Here is a 16,570-nt window from a genome sequence, read left to right as displayed (position 1 = left end):
GTTATTGTAAATTTGAGATATTATAAGTTGTTAGTTTAAAACATTAACACAAAGTAAAATTTGCTTTTCTGGTGTACAGTTCAGTGAGTTACATGTATGGATTTGTAACTACCCCCAGGACTGTTCCACCTTCAGAAGTTGCCTGGTGGTACACCTCTCCCTCTCTACCTCTCAGCTACCATCCGTCTGTTCTCCATCCCTGTAGTTTTCTCTCTGGAAGGGTGTCATTTCTGTGAAAACCCGGAGTAGATCATCTTCAGAAGCTGATTTCTTTGACTCATTATAATGCCTTTCAGATTCATCTAAGTTGCTGAGTTAGTTGGTTCCTCTTAATTGCTGAGTAGGATTCCATTATATGTATATATTACAGTGTATTCATTCATCGTCCCACTTAAGGATATGTGGGTTGCCCTAGTGTTTGAGCATCAGAAATAAACTTAGCGTGAAAGACTTGTTTACAAGTCTTTATATGGATGTATGCTTTCCTTTTTCTTGCATAATTACCTATGAGTGGAATCCTGGATTATATGGTAGATACACATTTAACCTTTTTTTTTTTTTTTTTTTTTTAAAGATGGGGTCTTGCCAGGCTGACCTCAAATCCCTGAGGTCAGAGAATCCTCCTGCCTCAGCCTCTCCCAGGAGCTGGGACTATAGGCATGTGGCACTGTGCCCAGCTACATTTAATTTTTTTTAAGGAACTTTCAGACCATTTTCAGAAAATTTGTGCCATTTACTTTCACATCAGCAAAGTGTGTGAGACTTTGAGGTGCTGGGCATCTGTGTCGACTCTGCCAAGGAGTCAGTGTTCTTTCAGACAACCTAGTAACTGTGTAATGGCATCTTATTATAGTTTTCATCTGCATTTCTCTAATGGCTTATGATGTTGAACAGTTTTTCAGGGCTTACGGTTTGTGTATCCTTTAGGACACAGAGTCAGTTCAGGATTTTTGCTGCTTTTGGATTGGGTTATTTTGGTTTTTGGTTGAATTTTCAGAGTTTTTTTTTTTTTTTTTTTTTTTTTATAAACCATATCCTGGATACAAATGCTTGCTGGCTTATGTCATTTGCCAATACTCTTCCTGTCTACATCTTATTTTTCTTATAGTGTCTTTCTCAGAGCAATAATTTTTCATTTTGAAGAAGCATGATATAACTTTTTTTTTTTTTTTTTTTCTTTCTAACTAGCTTACACTTTGGATGTAATGTCCAAGAACTCTGACTTATTCCAGGTTATAAAGATTTTCTTTTTTAAAAAGTTTCTTACTTTACATTTAGATATATTTAATTTATTTTGAATTTATAGTTGCATAAGTCCTAAGGTTTAGGTCAAGTTTCCTTTTTGCATGTGTTCTGTCACCATTTATTAAGACGATTTTTCTCCATTGTATTGCCTTTGCAATTTTACCCCAAATCAATTCATTACATTTTCGTGGGTTGATTTGTTCAGTACTTCCTGTTTCTCCGGGGCTCCTTGTCAGTTCTCTAGACACAAAGATGGGGCTTTAAAATGGGGCAGTGCATTTCCTTTACTGCTATTCTGGGCCAAGAGGTAGGAAGACAGAAGAGAAAATCAATAATGTTTGCCCCTGTTTTGGACTCACAATGCCTCCCTGATCAAAGAGGAAGGTTCCTTTCCTTTGAAATTTCTCCATGATGTGGTTCTTGCTGCTTTCCACCAATTTGTAATTGCCTTTGTTTGAGAAATAAGAGAATGGAGAAAACAAAAAACAAAAAACAAAAAAACAGGGAACTGCTCTGTCCTGGTTTGGGCATCCTCTTTCCAGCTCTTCCAGCTAGAACACAAAGGATTTGCTCCCTCTGACCTCACTCGGGGTGTTGGCTTCCTTAGATCTAGGCTGCAAGACTGTACAGGAGGCAGTGGGAAAACGCTCTGCCTGTGCGGTGGCGCTTGGAGTTTGTCTCCTATAATCAGCCTGTTGCCCTTACCTCGCAGAACCCCTCCCGCAGCTGTTTCATGAGCTCCGTCAGGGTGTTAAGGCAGCATTCTGGGGGGACACTGTGTGGTCTGTTCTTCCTTTGCCCTATCCTGGGACCAGTACTCTAGTATTTTAAATATAAAATTCAGAGTAGTGTTTGGGGCAAGTTGCAGAAATCCTTAAATAATAGATATCCTGTGGACAGTTGTGGACAGATATTGCCTTGGCTGAATTGATATGCATTGTATAAAATATATGCACAAAAGAGGAAACCTTTTAGTTTTGTAGAATTCCTGTGTTAAAATTACAATAAACTCTTTTCTTCCCTGTCCCCCAAAAAAGGACAATTTAAGGTTAGCATTTACTACCATATGGATATTTGCATTTAGTAGTATTTGATTTTAGATGTGGAATGCCTTTAGTCATTCATTGTTTGTAATTTACGTGTGGTTCTTGTTCCTTGTTACATTAAGAATTGTCTCGTTTTAAGCCCTTGGTATCTAATTATTGAGTTACTTCTGAGATGTGAGTTGATTTGTGTTCACTTTGAACACCTCGCATAAGCTTTAAGGGGAATTAGAGAATATAGGGAAATCTAAAAAAGAGAGGCTAATGATGAACATGTTCATTTTCTACTGACTTTGTAAGTGAACTAAATATAATTATCCAGACAGCTGGTGAAAAATAAATATAGTTCAGTGGATTCCTAATGGAAACAACAACATGGTCTAGAAATTAATTTATTTTAGGTTACTGTTTATCAGTAGAAAACCATTAAAAATTTAGTGAGGGGGAACCAATTGTAGGTGATCATAAATCCCTTGAAATTCACCTCACCCCAGGAGGTCGTGTTAATGGAGTCACAGAAGGATATAGGAATAGAAAATTAGGAAGCATAAGGTAATTAAGAACAACTTACTTGGCATTTAAATGACAGAAAATGATAGTAAAGTATAAAGACAGAAGACGGAAAAATCCTGTGGTACCCTGTATAGATCTGTCTCAGTGGTCATTAGTGTTTCTGGTGTTGGCTGTGCTTTTCTTAATTCAACTAATGACAGTGGGGACCATTTAGGGAGCATTGCCCACCTCCTATGCTGAAGGCTTTCATAGGTTGCCTCATGATGCCCTAGGAAGAACTGTGAGCCGGCCTGCTGGACAGGAGAGTGAAAGGCACAAAGGCCATAAGTGCTTGGGTTAGAATTCACGTGGTCTGGCTCTAGGAACTCGCTCTTACCTGTTTGGTCATAAAATCCCCCAGCTGAGGGCTGGGGATGTGGCTCCATGGTAGAAAGCTTGGGTCGCGAGGCCCTGGATTTGACCCCCAGCACTGCCACGACAAACAAAAGCTAAACAGTTGAATGGGGTAAAACTTTGGGAGAGAAGGGCTTGGGAAGACCAGTTAAATCCTAAGTTAACTGCATTTTTTCATCAAATTGAAGGATATTTTGACCAGGTTATGTAGAAGCTTCAAAATTTGAATCTGGGTCAAGTGATTACCCACTTTAAACCAAAGAAAGAATGAAGAATGGGACTGGTGTGAGTTTAGGAGTTGTTACAGCATCAGACCATTTCTTTTGCCAGTGTCCCCACATCAACCTGACAGCACTAACTGCCTTTTGTTGTCACGCTTTCCCCAAGAGCATCTTACTCAATAGCATTGTGGTCAAAATGAGCCTCAACCCAGTAACAGAGGACTGAATCCAAAGGAAGACTTAAATAGACTGGGTTCAAGAAGAGAAAATGTGCCATGTTTTTTCATAGCAGTGATTTATGGTTCATTTAGAGGTTTATTTACCCTCTAAAACTCCCCCAAATGATCTTACGGAGAGAGGATTTCTTGATTGGGTTCAAAAGAGATGGCTTCTCTCCATCTTTTCTTCCTCTCACCCAGTTAAAGCATTTGGGAGATTTTATACTTCTAAAAGAGAATAGGACCCTTCAGGAATTTAGAACAGTACTAACATCCTGTGCAGATGGATATTTGTGCCTGAATGTTGATGTTTATACACATTTTTCTTGGTGAATATGCAGGCAGCAGCCAAGTCAGAGTCATCCAGACAACTTGTGTGGTATCCTTCCTTTGAGAACAGTTTCAGCTGTCAGCCAAGCACAGATAAGATCCTTTTATGATCCCACAGAACTGTTTCACTGTCTTTTTGCTAAGTGATTTTACAATTGTAGGTCAAGGACATACGGAAGTCTTTGGGAGGAAAAGTCTTAAAAGTGGTTGTAATTTGAGGGCTTTTAAGAATTTTATTCTTTACCTAAATCTAAATACTTGTTTTAGATGGTAGTTTATGCTTATCACACAGACAAATGGTAAATATTTAGGGTTCTGTTTTTCTTCATCTGAATACCACTTGATTATAAGTGGAAGCATTTGGATATGAAATTGGTAGTAGGAAATGTGCTGTGTGGTATTTTAGAGTGAAGTGTCTCCTAATTCACCTTTAATTCACAATGTTGTGTGTAACATTGAATCATGTACTGTGAGAATTTAAAATCAGACCAATGGCAGCTTCTGAAGCCATTGATTATTATGCATATGTATGAAACCTATGAAACCTACATAGTACTCAAGAAGACCTAGCTTAATTGTAATTCCTCAGAAAATCTTGCAGTAGGTAAAGTGAGTTTAAAATGTGAATTCCATTTCCATAGCCTTATTCTTGCTTTCCTGGGCTACTGGTTTACCATTCCATTCTACCTTAATACCCAGTTCATTTACCACATCACCAACAGGGTTTTTATACAAAAGGATGTCTAACCATGTCACCCTCCTGCTTAAAATTCTTCAGGGCTTCTCACAGCCTGTGGGAGAAAGTCCAGGATTATCCTTGTGGCCTTTAACCCCTGTGATGGGAAGCTGGCCATTCTGGGCATTCATATCATTTGCTGCTCCCTGCTTTGAACTTGGTATTTCAATTACTCTGCGCTCTCATCTTGGGGTACTTGTAATGTTCCCTTTCACTGCCTGCCGTACTACCTTGTTCTTTAAGATCATACTCCAGGGGTTCCTTCCTCCTGGCACATAGATTGGCCTGCATGCCCCACCTCTGCATTCCACAGCACTCTGTGTGGTGCTTACCTATCTTTTGCCTAGTACTGTGCTGAATTTGTCTACTCAGGGACCTGTGAGTTCCTTGAGAGTAGAAGACCATGTCTCCATTTCCTGTGTGCATCAAGCCTTAGAAACTGACACATAGTAGATACTGTCTCTGTTGTGTCTTAAGGAAAAGTTGAATGGGTCATGAAATGACCAGGTGTTTCGGGCATGAGCTGAGAGGACTCTTAGAGTTTACTCAACCCCCACCCTGTCTCTTCTTGTGATGCTTTTAACTTTCTCTTTTACTTTCTCTTTGACACTCAAATAAGTATTCTAGTTACTTAAATATTTTAAAACTTTTTGGTAATTATCATCGTATTCATAGCTACAAAATGCCTATTCTGTGTCAAACATTCCGCTGGGGTTTTTGTGTACATTGGCACTAATTTTTTCAACAATGCTAGAAGGGAAATGATAGCATTATTCTCATTTATACTTTTAGGAACTGAGGCCAAAGAGCAGCAAATCAGTCTGCCCAAAGTTTCACCTGCAGTTGGTAGTTGTTATAACCAGGATGGAAATCCAGGTTTGAATTTGGGCACTATATACATTTCAGTTTACCACTTTCTATAAAGAAATCTGATATTCATGTAATGTTTACCATACATCAGGAATTCCATGATTGTTAGGTGGTAGTGACTTAATGATAGGCTTGTCTTTAGTTTGGCCAGCGATATTTGAAATAGAAAGAAATAATTACTTTTAAAAAAGTGAACAGAGATAAAAAATAGAAGTAGAATTTTTTTTTTTTTTTGAGCACCTACATTTGGATTTTATTTCTAGTTTTAAACAAAACCTGTACAATGAGTTAAATTAAAGCAGAGAAGGTGATCCTGACTTTGCTTTCCTGCAGTGACTGATCCTGCCCAAATTTGGGGGTCTCCTCCCTCAAGCATCCCACATCTGGGGAATTATTATGTTCATGTTAGACATAATTCATTATCTAGGGTCCTTTGACTGTTTTGTGGTTAAGTGGTAGAGGAAGGCTGGTTGCTATGTCACATGCTTGTCATCCCAGTGGCTTGGGAGGCTGAGGGAGGAGGATCTCGAGTTCAAATCCAGCTTCAGCAAAAGTGAGGGAGGCATTAAGCAACTCAGTGAAACCCTGTCTCTAAATCAAATACAAAAAAATAGGGCTGGGGACATGACTCAGTGGTCTAGTGCCCCCAAGTTCAACCCCTGGTAACCCCCACCCCTGGAAAACAAAAAGAAAGAGGTAGAGGAAAGAATACAATAACATTTCTATAAAAACCTGTATCAGTTGAGTTGCTGTAAAGCAACTGTTCCTTTTAAAAATAAAATGACAGGGTATCAGATATACTAAGAATGCAATTATATTTAAATTTGTGTGATTCTATGATAGTAGGCAGTGGCATCATAGACTAGTTTAGACTGTAGATCCCCCAAATTGACTGTTGTTTCCTACAGTTCACCTGGCTTGTACGACATGACACTTTCTGTAAAGAGCCTGTGTTTACTGTGTTGTTGATACTTAGTTTTCCAGTACCTCCTACAGGCTGCCCATATTCCCACTTCCCAGGGATCTTTCTGCCAAGCCTCTACTCTCCTTAGTTCAGCATCCAGAGTAGATGTTTCAAGAACTAGGTGTCTGTTGTACCCACAGAAAACATTGGAGAGCATTTATATTGATTGCAAAGAATGTTTAATAATCATAAAATGCTGTGTCCCTTAGGAAAAGATAGTGAATCATGAAATATGATTTTAATATTATTAATGCATTTGACACTGCTATTTGCCAGATCTTACCCTTTGTACTTTAATATGCTCTAGCAGCTATAGTGAAGTTTGTGTTTGCCTAGCAGGAACAGGTATCTGATTACTCAGGGCTTGATTTTCTCACATTAACTGCCTATTGGGGGGCGGCTCTAGAATCCTCAGGAAGGGACTCAGGCACCCTCTGATGTTCACAGCCCTGGTGTGAGGCTTATGTCCTCCGAACCACAGGACGCTGTTGGAGCTCCAGACGAGATGTCTGCAATGGGAGGGGAAGGAAAAGGGGTGAAAGGGTCTTTGTGGACTTTCCACCCATTGACTTCTACTAGAAACTCCTTGGCCAGTGCTGTTTTCAAGGGAGGCTCAAGTGTGGTGTTTCAGTGGGCACATTGCCAGCCTAAATAAAATATTATTTCTGTTACTAAAGAAGAGTGGAAATCAAATTTTAAAGTTGACTCTCTGCCATCACATACAAAATTTATTTTGTAAGTCATGAATCTGCCTAACCATCTTTCCAAAATTTAGAGGGAAGTGTGTTATTTAGGGATATTTTAAAGAAATAGTTCAACTTTGGGCAAATTTTTGGCCAAGTTCATTTCTATGTTTTTGTAAAATTCTTAATGTACTTTTATTACTCTCCAATAAATGATCTTTTTGGTCTATAAGTATTAATAATCTAGGTTTAAAATAGAATTTAATAGATCCTATGTACTCCAGATTAAGGAATTCTTTCATGCATCTCCCAGAGGTGCAGCTTGTGGGAACATTTATGAGAAACCACCAGGTCGATCCTTCTAACACAGCCTGTCCTTCAGGCAGGATTCTTGAATGCTGCACCATTCACCTGATCAGATGTGCCTCTCTGATCCAGCGCTAGGGCCTGATGGGTTCTGCCTATCTCCTCCACCCTGGAAGAATGCCTTGCTCATTCAGGTTCCACTTCCTCTACTCAGCCTTTCTCCTCTCCCTGCCCCATCACCTCCTGCCTTGCTGAGTGGCAGGATATGTCCTCTTGCTGAGTGTTCTCTGCCTCTGCTCACTGCATGTCAGAAAGGAAGCTCAGTAGCAATGGCATGGAGTAAATGAGGTGGCCCATGCAGGGCACTGCAGCCGTGCCCCCCTGGCAAAGGAAGCATGCTTTTTGTATGCCATTTTCACATCGAATTGTAATTGTTTTTCTCAACTTAGCAGAGCTCTTTCTTATTGGCATCTCTGCAGGGGTGAGCAGAAAGAGGAGAAAAGAAGACTAGAGCTTTCCAGAATCTGCTTCCACCTCACCTAATCCTTGATAAGGCAGCAAGGTCTACAGGCCCTGGAGGTAGAGTGAGGTGCCTCAGCTCAGCAGGGGAGGACAGTTCAACATGCTTTGTTACACTGAGTGAGCTGGACTACATGCAGGTACCATGGCAGACTTCTAGGCTGTGGAATTATCTGTCATTGGAAGAATCTTAATTTAGGAGCTTCATTTACTTCAAGTTGTTCATTTAACACTTGAGTATCTGCTTTGTGCTTGTTTCTAGAGCTGCAAAAGTAAACAAGAGCACTCTTTGCCTTTAAGTTTTTCCAGGGTGGTGGGGAGGCAAATACACATACATTCCTGGTCCTCAGTGTGACAGTGCTGAAGCCATGGATTGAGGGTTTGAACAGAGAAGGGGTGTTTGATTTTTAAACTTTGTTGCTTCCCTTGGAAGATTCAGCTCTCCTTGTAGTGTAGTATGCTACTTATTCCTTTAGCTCTGTTCTTCAGAGTTTTTATAAACTTGTTTGTATTTATGCATTTGAGATACCAGACTATTGCTGGTAACATCTAGGTAAAAACAACATCAGAGGTAATGGGCCCCCACAGTGCCAGGATCTTTGACCACTAATTCCTTAGATCTGACAACATTAAAGAAATATTGTTTATATCTGCTTCTTGAGTTTCAGGCATATAGCCCTAAGCTGGTTGTATAGTGTAGGATGGCTACTGGGGCATAACTGTTTCCAACAACTGCAAGAAAGCAGAAAAGAGATGAAATTCTCAACAGTCAGTTCCCTTTAAGCAGCCTTTCTGCTGCTTTCTCAACACATCTCCTTGTTTCTTATTGGCCAGATCGTAGTCATGTGGTTCATGTAGTGGCAGGGAATCTGTGCGAGGTAGTTTTTCAGTTAGGTGCTTTGCTTCCTCAGATGAACTGGGATTTTTTTCCGTGGGTGCTAGAGGGGTGTGGATATTGGGTAGCACGTGGATCGCTCAGTGTGTTGAGTGGGTGAGTAAGTGAGGCAGGATGGAATCAAGGCTTTGGTGCACTGCTGTGCTTTCACTTTTCATGATCTTTTTGACTCTTAAAATCAGATTTATTTTTTTAAAATGGTATTACCATTTCAGATATCTAGAAAGTGAAATATTTGGATTTGCTGCCCACTCTGCTGCACAGTGTTAGTTTATCTTTAGATGGGTAGATTGGCCAGAATCAAAAGCCGATGAGAGGGAATAGGCTTAGTTGGTGGCATAAACATGTGGACACACCTGTGATTTTTGCCTTCATTACTGATTATTAATAGTTTACTTAAATGGGTTTAACTAAATTACAGTTATCTTGGCTTATGGAAGTATGTAATTTATGCTTTTCTGTTTGTAGATGTTTATCCAAGGTGATTTGTTTTAGCTTTTTACCTCTGTCCTGGTGGTGGACTAGGATAGTGGATATTAAAATCACTAGGACATCATTGCTGAAGTAGTGCAGTATGCTCCTTATTCCCCCCCCCCTTTTTTTTTTTTTTTTTTTTTTTTGCAGTGCTGGGGATTGAACCCAGGGCCTTTTGCTTGTGAGGCAAGCACTCTACCAACTGAGCTATATCCCTAGCCCGCTCTTTATTCCTTACTGGTAGCAGTACAGTGCCAGCTCTATGCCACTGCAGTACCTTTGAAGGACAATTTTTAAAGAAATTCTTAAGCATTCTCGGTGATTTGAGGCTTCCTCCAAATTGAGCATGGTAAAAATTTCTAAAATTATCACCAGTCCACTCCACAGTTGTTTAATAGATGTTACAATAGGAATTTTGTGGTTTTTTTTTTTTTTTTAATCTTCTTGTTTCTGAATACAAAGTTCAAAAGAAAGCTCTTTCTTCATTGTCAATGAGGTTATTTTGGTAAATGTAACCCTGTGAACTTGTACTTTCTGAAGAGCAGTGTACTGTGAGGAAGCTTATACAGGTTTCTAATGGCATCTTCTTTGGGGTGGTGTCCGTGTGCTGTGCTCACCATTGAAAATATGATCTACTACTTCATTCTATTGTCCTGAGCAGTCGGAAATTGGTTTTCCTAAGCCATCTTAAAGTGAAGAATTGTCTGCTTTTATCACTTATGTGAAGAAGTAAATTCCAGGGCCCCTTTGCTGCAGGATGGCACTCTCTTCCCAGCTGCTGTGCCTTGCCTTGTGGAAGACGCCTGTTGCTAAGAGCAGGCTTTGTCTGTTGCACATAAAATGAACTTTGTTTGGACCTTCCTCAAGCAGCTTAAAACTGCTCATGAGTCCAGCCAGACATTCCTCACAGATGATAATTTAAATGCAGATCAAATTTAGAAACCAACTTAAATTCATTTAAAAATAGACTTGCCTTTAGAAAACTGACCTCTGGTACATTTGTGATATGGGGGTCTGATAGGCACTAATAATTCTTATAGCTATTTTAGACTCTGAAAGGCAGTGTACACTTGAGGCTAGATGAAGCCAGTGTTCTTGTAACCTGGGACCCAGACTTTGGGCTATCCATTCATTTCTTCGCTCTGTACTTGTTATTCCCATTAAGTTTGTTATGGGATGAGAAATTATTCATTATAGACTAGAATCTAATTTCTGTGTATTAGTTTTATTGGAGGTTTTCCAATTTGACTGAAAGGTTAGAGAACATGAGAAGGAAATCTTGACAGGATAATTTTAAGATGATAAGGCCATTGCATTGATAGATTATTCGTTTACTTAGGTGAGACAGGAATTTTCCTCAGGGCACACTGTAAATGTTAACCCCAAAGATGAGAAAATGAGATTAAATGGCAGCTCTCACGTAGGTCTGGAACTCATCTTATAAAATCATGTAACTTACCACTGTTCATTTATGTAAGTACATAATCAGTTATCAAAATACAGAGTGATTTCTTTCAATCCCCATTTCAGGTTTGTGTAGAATGTGTCCAACAGGAAAGTTGATAGGGCAAGGTTGGGGCAGGGGAGAAGTTTATTGCTAACTTTTTAATCAGAAAAACAAACATATGGCCAGCTTGTATTGATATATTCGAACCATTGCCAAAATTTTGGGTAAAATTGAAACAAAACTTAAATACTTGAGTTACTTTGACTTCATTAAAACACAAAAACCTGAAAGGCAGTGTTTTTTTCTTCATGATTTAAAATGTAAAATAAGCATTCATTTGTATGTGGGAAAACCTATATTTATTTCTGGACACTATTTTTCTTGGCAATCTTAATGATTATCATCTTCACTAACACCTGTATGTAATAGTTTCTTTGAGACTAATACCGTCTAATGTTAGTGTTTAACATTATGTCTTTTTGGTATTTTCAGCAACACAAATTATATGTTATTTTGTGACCCCACTGTGTCTGTAATTTTTTAAAATATCAAAACAAGTATCTTTTCAAAAGTGAAAATATGAGATTCTTATGTGCATTTTGTTTATGAAAGGATATATTGTCCACATTATTATAGTAATTGATGTGCTTCCTAAAGTAGGCTACTGTGAATATTTTTGTATTATACAAGTAATTGTTGGGACATCTCCAAGATTTTCACACTGTGCTAACTAGTGTAGAAATGTCATATAGTGACATTGTTTGAAACATTTGTGGAGGCATTTACAATTTTCTTCTTACTTTTTGTATGCTTATTTAAACAATACAAAATACCTGTAATAGTCATTTTTCATCATAACATGATGGCTAAATCTATAAGAATTTTCACAAGGTGCAGTGGCACCTTCCTGTAATCCCATCTGCTCCTGAGGCTGAGGCAGGAGGACCACACATTTGAGAACAGCCTGAGCAACTTAGTGAGGCTGTCTCCAAATAAACAAAAGAATTGGGAATGTGGCTCAGTAGTGGAGTACTTGCCTTGCATACATGAGGACCTGGGTTCAATCCTCAGCACTGAAAAAAATTCCTTTAAAAGATGGTTTTAAGTATTAGCTACCTAATAATGTACATATATTGTATAGAACATTTTCAATTAATAGTTCAGTAGGAATGAAGGTGACTATTTCTAATAATGAGAAATTTGCTTATTTAAATGAGTATCATTAAAATTCATAATATTTAAAGTTTTTATAATGTTCTGTTGGTGACTGAGTGCTTAAGTAGCGAATCAGTCCATACACATATTGATACACACACACATACACATATATGATTAACAGTTGTTTAATGTCAGATAGGCATACAGAATGGTTTCACTACGTTTTATGTTTGAAAACATACGATAAAACAAACAGCAAATGTGCACAGTGTACTACATTATAATTCTCAAATTTTGGGGGGGGAAATTCATGTACAGACAGTGTCAGATTTATAGACATGACTTTGAAGAAGCTCCATTTTATAAAAATTAAGATTTTTGCATTGGTGACACTCCAGTCTCATTTAAGTAGCCTGTATTGCCTATTTAAAACATCTTAATTTCCATTTCACTCTTAAATTCTAAGTTCTTTTCAAACCATTAGGGATTAAAATTTGAACTTTGTTTAGTGACAGATTCAGTGCACTTATAAGGCCACACATTTGAAAAAGGAAGCCACTCCATTTTCAGTCCTCTCCTGATGTAAGTTCTTTTGTTCTTCAGGTGGTCTCCAAGATACACCCCTTAACTATACCAAGAACATCCTTACCACTTCACTTTCATTAACCCTTCTCTAAAAGATCTCAGCATTGAATCAAATTCAACTAGAAAATCCATTACCCCATATGCTACGTCTTCCATGAAACTTTCTTTTCTTGATATCCTCTCATCCTGACGTCCACGTGACTAGTATTTGGAAATCCCATATTGTTTTGCATTGTTGGTGTCCCAAGATTCAAAATAATCTTTCTGAGCCATGGAAATTTATTGCTGCCACTCTTATGATAATATGGCAGTTATGTCTTTTACCTTATTGTTTGTGAAGAAACCTAGAATTTTGTGTATTTGTTCTGTTAAAATGGTCAAGACATTAAAAGAACGGAGAAAAAGCAATAAAAACTATGATTAATATATTATCTGTATAATTAAATGAAAAGGCAAACTTTATTGGGTATATCATGCATTTTCTTCTCTGAAAAGGTCTAAATTCTTTTCACAAACCTGTAAGCAACTAAGCAGCTTTCTGTCTATATCTGTTTATCTTCTTCAGTGTGTGCTGAATAGGCCTTGACTTTCATTAATCAGAAAGCAGCAAACTTTTTGTTGTTTAACTTCAAGTATGTCTTTCCTAAAAGAAACAAGTTTTTGCTGTCCAGTTTTGAATCCATCTGTTCTCCCTGTGAAAGTAGCCCAAGGCCTCCTCATAGGTAGAACTAGGAGTTGCAAACAGCATTTTAGCAATTCTTCTTTGATACCAACACATTTCAGCAAATGTGTAGCACCAATTTACCCATCAGGTAAATTGAGGTAGCATCTTTAGGATTCAGTTCAGTTGCTTTCTCATAATGCTCTTTGATGTTTTAACCTTGATGGCTTCGTAATCTCTAACATTACTAATGCAGACTATATACTCTTGGGTTTCATACACAAGAAGTTTTTTCTCCTCTTAAGTCCTACTGAGCTATATCACCTGGCGCTGGTGCCAGTCGCCAGAGGAGCCCTGCATCTTCACTTGTGTTGTATTGGGTTAGCAGCTGGTAAAGTTTCCTCTGCCTCCACTTTCATACAGGTAGTCTGCTTGTTCAAAGATTTCTTCAACTTTGGCTGTGGCATGAATCACAGCAGCCTGAGAAATGACTTGATAAGTTTCAAAACCCAAATAAAACAAGGTTGAGAACAAAAGGCCTCTTTTGAGAGTTCCTGGGTTAACTATCACCATGGCTTATAAGGTTTTTAGAATCTAGTTGTGGTAGGCAACCTTTAAAATGTCCCCACTGATCCTGCCTTAATCCCCCTAAAATCAATATATGGTGGTTTATTGACTCTTGAGAGCTGCGGAAGCACCACAGGCCACGCTGCTCACTGTTGCCCCAAGTTCTGGTCAGGACCTGAGTACTTGGAGCAGCCCCACGTCCCAAAAGGAGAAGCGCCATGCTCACGAGGCCAGCATCATTGCCTGCACTTCCCCGGCCTGGCCCTTAACCATACTGATATGTTTTTAACTCATTGGAAAGGGAGTGTCGAGTACTAGTTGATTTTCAGCAGTCACTTAACTTTGGCTTTGTGCTGTGAAGCCTTTACTACAACAGAACACTCACGCAAAACTAAACGTGGGTCTTGGAAGCTGAGCTATCCCGGGGTGCCGTTCTTGAATTTTGGACTGCTGCAGTTCCCATTCATGGTGATCATCTTTGTTCATTTTTCTTTTTCCCTTGAGCCCCTTCTATGTGTTAGGCATCATCCTAGTCTCTGGGGACATGACATTTTTCCAAACTGAAAACTGTACTTATCTTCATGGAACTTATGTTTTAGTGGAACTTAGGGAACTTATAGTTTATCAAATAAATAAGTACAATATGTACACAAGTAAATATGTTCCTATAAATGTAATAAGTACTCTGGAAACAGTATATCCATGTTTTTCAAATAGTATTAAGGAACCTGATGGTTGATAATTGATTTTTGGTAGTTCTGGTAATTAATCTCAGGGCCTCTGATGTTTAATGTAGAAAAATAAACCAAGAAGTGCGTCAGGATTTACAGGCTACATTTTCAGAAAATCATACATGAAAGCAAATTATACAGAAATTGGAGATTTTCGCCTGATATCCTCATTAGGTTCAGGATGCATATGGGGACCAAGCCTTAAAAGTTGGGAAGATTTGCTGGGTTTTCATACAGGGGCTTTTAGACCCTCTCAGGGATTTAAAATTTGATGCTAAGTGTAATGAGAAGCTGTTGAATGACTTTGGGCAAGGGTATATTACAAAGCAGGAGATCAATTTTGTGATGTTTTACTGATGTTCCTCTGGGACATAAAGGCATTGGCTACTCCCTCAACCCCAACCCCACATAGTAGTGCATTTGAATTTTAGTATTCTTCCCCAGCAGGAGTGTAGGCTCTTTGAGGGCCAGTGGTTTTGCCTTATTCGCTGTTACATGCCATGACCTTGAGCAGAGCTTGACACAGCGAGCTCAGAAAACGTTCCTGTCGCTGTGGCGCAGTGGTAGAGTGTGTGCTTAGCATGTGCAAGGCCCTGGGTTCTGCCCGCAGCACAGGAAAAAACCAAAACTGAACATACTAACTGATGTTCTTAGAAAAGCTCTGTTTTCCGCTGGTCCACATCTGTCAGCATGTCTGCCATCTGTGGTCTGATTGTGTTTAACCCTGTCTCATGATGAAGGGACCCAGGCAACCAGTGTTGGCATGGATGCTTTTCTGTGACAAGGTCTTTGGATACTTTTGGAAGCAGTGGCTACTGCATGCACTGAAGTAAAAGAAAGTGGTCTATTAGTTTAATTTTTTGTGCTAGCAACCCGAAGGCATGGCTACAGAAAGGATTTGACAATGAGGAGCAAGTGTGGGTTGCATTAAGTTTCAAGGGGCAAGTGAAGCAAGAGAGAATTTAAAGACATGGTGTTGATTTTATTAGTGCAGCAGGTTTAAATTTCAAGATAATTATGTTTTTCTGAAAGTATAAAAGATCAGCTTGATGTTTTAGAAAAAGAAACAAGAGGTGAGGTTTGCAGGCCACATTTTCATTGTGTTCCTTTTATTTAAGGTAAGTCTGTGAAAGAGCTTGGCAGCTGTTTAACAGTGTGCACATCTATTGAGGAGGATGGCAGTTTTGTTCTTGGATATACATGTTAATATAACTCTGGCTGTCGGTGAACTCTGTTCTCTGGTTGAAAGCATTGTCTCGGGGCTAGGCTTGTACATTAGCTCTTCTGCAGTCTAACGTGGAAGCCATTCTTCTGAGTGAAGCATTTGAGGAATCCAGGCAGTGTTAGCCCCTGTGACCAGGACTTGTGTGCTTTTCCTCTGCCTCTGTTTACTCAGCTTCACTAAGATGGTTTCTTATTCCATAAATGGGCGTGGAAGTGGCTTTCGTTGTACCTGTAAAGCCTGAGATAAATTTCTTCCTTTGCTCTTTAGGGAAGTAGGTGTTGTTTTCCTGGAGAGCAGGGTCTGTCATTTCTTACTTCTATACTGTTTTCCAACTTTCAACTCAGATGCCATCAAAGGAGCATGTCTATAATACCTTTCCTTTAATCCTCCCTCAAAAATAGTCATCAAACAACCACTTGGGGAGATGCCAGGTCTTGTTCTATTGCTATGTTCATGAATGATATGATGTTACATTTTTTTCTGTTTAAGTGATACTCCTAGGGATGAGTGATATAATTAAATTCATTGACCAGGCTGATTGAGGAGTCCTTCATTGTGTCTCTCCAAGGACATAGTGTTGAACAAAGAACCAAAGCAAACAAAAAGCCAAAAAGTATCACAAAGTAAGTAATTCTCACTGGAAACTATACTCGAAGCTGGAAACTTGGAGTAGAACGAAGGTCGTGCGTGTTATCGGAAGTGAGGCTGAGTATGAGGTCTGTATAATCGTATTCAAATGATTAGGATGAAATTAAAATGCGCCTGTATGTGGAAAATGTGGTTAGA

At 39.0% G+C, this 16,570-nt stretch overlaps 1 protein-coding gene and 2 pseudogenes across 15 annotated transcripts in view; 1 reads left to right on the top strand and 2 right to left on the bottom strand.

The window, feature by feature from the left end:
* The window catches only part of LOC306653995 (dnaJ homolog subfamily B member 6-like), a 420,043-nt pseudogene that overhangs the window by 103,136 nt on the left and 300,337 nt on the right, over positions 1 to 16,570 (bottom strand). The gene's annotated exons all lie outside the window — the stretch shown is intronic.
* The window catches only part of SIPA1L1 (signal induced proliferation associated 1 like 1), a 362,908-nt gene that overhangs the window by 129,491 nt on the left and 216,847 nt on the right, over positions 1 to 16,570 (top strand). The window lies entirely within an intron of this gene.
* On the bottom strand, positions 4,380 to 16,517 carry LOC306653976 (regulator of microtubule dynamics protein 1-like; annotated as a pseudogene). Its single transcript has one exon. The product of its transcript is annotated as a regulator of microtubule dynamics protein 1-like (transcript).

Source organism: Sciurus vulgaris (genome assembly GCF_902686455.1).
Source record: "Sciurus vulgaris genome assembly, chromosome: 2".
NCBI lineage: Eukaryota > Metazoa > Chordata > Mammalia > Rodentia > Sciuridae > Sciurus > Sciurus vulgaris.
The sequence above is the reverse complement of the archived record's forward strand: the minus strand, read 5'-3'. Positions and strand labels throughout refer to the sequence as shown.